Consider the following 3,103-nt stretch of genomic DNA (forward strand, 5'->3'; position numbering starts at 1 on the left):
CTTATCAAAACCACCAGTGCATATCTAGTATTTTCTCTATACCTAAAAAAGGATGGTGGCAGTAAAATAATTTCGATCTTACAAGTCTCAACCCTTTTGTACAGTATAAACATTTCAAAATGGAGACATTTACTTATACTTTGCAGTTAAATTCAACAAGAGGCTATATGGCAAGCATAGATCTCCAAGATGCGTATTACTCTGTGGCTGTGCAAGGTAAGATCGTAGATATTTGAAATTTATCTGGATGCATCAATGTGGCAATTCAAAGCATTGCCTAATGCTTTAACATCAGCCCTAGATTGTTTACTAAACTGCTAAAAACCAATCTTAGCATTGTTAAGAGCCCAAGGCCATTTGATAATGGTTTATTTGGATGACATTTAATTGTGGCACTGAAGCCATAACGACAGCATCAGTTTTAAAAGTCAAATTAACATTCAAAATCTGGGCTTCTTTATCTACAGATAAATCTAGATTGACACCTAACAATATAATTGATTACTTGGGGTTCACTATTAATTCAGAGCACATGATAGTGATTTACCCAAGGACTAAAGCTACAGTGAATTGAGGGTTGTAAGGAACTAATTGCAGGCAAACAACCATCAATCAGGCAAGTGACAAACCTAATTGGCAAACTAATTGTTTTCTTTCCAGCTGTTCAGCTTGGCCCACTGCATTACCATCAACTGCAGTGAGCAAAGGTTAAAAGACATTTCGGGTATTTGATAGACCCATGTAACTACCAAACACAGCAATTATGATATAAAATGGTGGATTAATAATGTTGATTGATCTTACAGAAAAATTCTGGTTGAATCACCAGCTATCAGCCTACAAACCGATGCAAGTGCATTAGCTTGGGGAGATGCTGATACCATCTCAAGCTGTGGAGATAGATCGTATGCAGAGGAAGAACCTTTGCTCGAGACACATGGCATTAATTATCTTGAATTACTAAGTGTATTTCATGGGCTTAAAGCCCTTTACCGCAAGGTACAAAATTTGCATGTACAGGTTCAGATTGACAATACTACGGCGGTAGCATATGTCAATCATATGGGTGGAATCAAATCAGAAGCATTTGACAGATTAGCAAACAGGAATTGGCACTGGTGCATTAAGAGAGACATTTGGTTCTGAAATTTACCTACCAGGTAAATTGAATATATTGCAGACACTAGGTCATGAAAATTTAATGACAATACAGAATGGATGTTAGAAACATAGAACATAGAAAATAGGTGCAGGAGTAGGGCATTCGGCCCTTCGAGCCTGCACCGCCATTCAATATGATCACGGCTGATCATCCTGTATACTGTTAAACCGTGACATTTTCCATAAGATTGTGAATAAATTTGGGAAACCAGAAATTGACTTGTTTGCATCCAGATTGAACCATCAGTTACCTCAATGTGGTTGTGGGAACCAGACCTAGGTGCAACAAGGGTACATGTGTTTATGTTAAATTGGGGTGGAATGTTTATATGCATTTCCTCCCTTTTGTCTGATCAGTAGAGTCTACAGAAGATCAAACAAGATAATGCTTCAGGATTGTTCGTGGTTCCAGACTGGCCACACAACCATGGTATCAACTAGTGTTAAAAATGATGACAGAACCTATAATGCATGTCTCAAGACAAGAAAACCTACTCGTGCACCCTGTAACTGGTGATTTCATCATTTACATGATCGTATTGATTTATTGATTTGCAGATTCAAAAAAGGCCATATCTTGGAAGAGACTAACGGATCGCAGTATGTATGTAATTACAGGATCCTGGAGGGATAATACCTAGAAGCAGTATATCTCTTACATTAAGAAATGGGAGCAGTTTGTTCAACACAAAATATTATTATCATACTGCACACGTCAGATGTTGTAGAATTCTTGTCAACATTACATTTTGATGCTAATTTAAGTATAGTGCGATCAACGCTGCAAGGAGTGCCCTCTCTGCATATTTATCGAGAACATCGGAACAACAAGTTCTAGGATCACACCCCTTGATTTGTAGATATATGAACGGCATCTTTAATGCTAAACCTCTCAGACCGAGATATACGGAAATCTGGAATGTAAGGGATGTACTCACACTACTTAGGGATTGGAGTCCCATCTCAAATTTGTCTTTAGACAAAATCACTATGAAAGTAGTCATGTTAATGGCTTTAGTCTCAGCCCAAAGAGTACAAACTTTACACAAGTTACGAGTAGACAGAATGGGAATGGCAGAAGAGGAAATTACATTCTATGTCTATGACCTGCTAAAACAGAGCAGACCAGGAGTCTCGGGGTGTAAATTGGTTTTCAGTATATCCTACACTAAAGACTAGGTGTAGTTACATATTTGAAACACTACATTGAGACCACCAAGCACCTTAAAGGTGTAGAATCCGCATTATTTATCAACCATAAATAACCACACAAAAAAGTGACAACACAAACAATTTCAAGATGGCTGAATAAGGTGCTATCTTATTTCACCAGGGCGGTGGCAACATCGATGGCCAAGGATTTGGACGTTCCAATAGACCATATCCTCACGGCCGCAGGATGGCCAAATGAAAGGATGTTTACAAATATTACCACAAAGAGATTGCAGACCTTGGTGTAATTGGTAGTACTGTTTGGATTCAGTATTAAATGTTCCCAGTGATTAAAATGGGACATAATGTTTATCATAAAACAAACCATTAACTGATTAACAAATGTTATGGTTACATGTTATTGACAGTTTTTTCACCATAGAGTCAATCTAAATGCAGTGATACGCCGGAATTGAATCTACAGCCTGAAATCACAGAAGCTTTAAAATCTTCACATAGTCACTCACGTGACTCCGAAGTAAAATAGTAAGATTAAACGAGAACTTACCAGTTTGAAGTTTGATCTTTATTTTATGAGGAGTTACGTCTAGGGACTGCGTGCCCTCCGCTCCCACCCTAATAAAGATCAAAGGTAAGTTAAGTTTGTATCACGTAGCTTACTATTATGCTTCGGTATATATCATAGAAACATAGAAACATAGAAATTAGGTGCAGGAGTAGGCCATTCGGCCCTTCGAGCCTGCACCGCCATTCAATATGATCATGGCTG

The sequence above is a fragment of the Amblyraja radiata genome, chromosome 1 (genome assembly GCF_010909765.2).
Source record: "Amblyraja radiata isolate CabotCenter1 chromosome 1, sAmbRad1.1.pri, whole genome shotgun sequence".
Lineage (NCBI taxonomy): Eukaryota > Metazoa > Chordata > Chondrichthyes > Rajiformes > Rajidae > Amblyraja > Amblyraja radiata.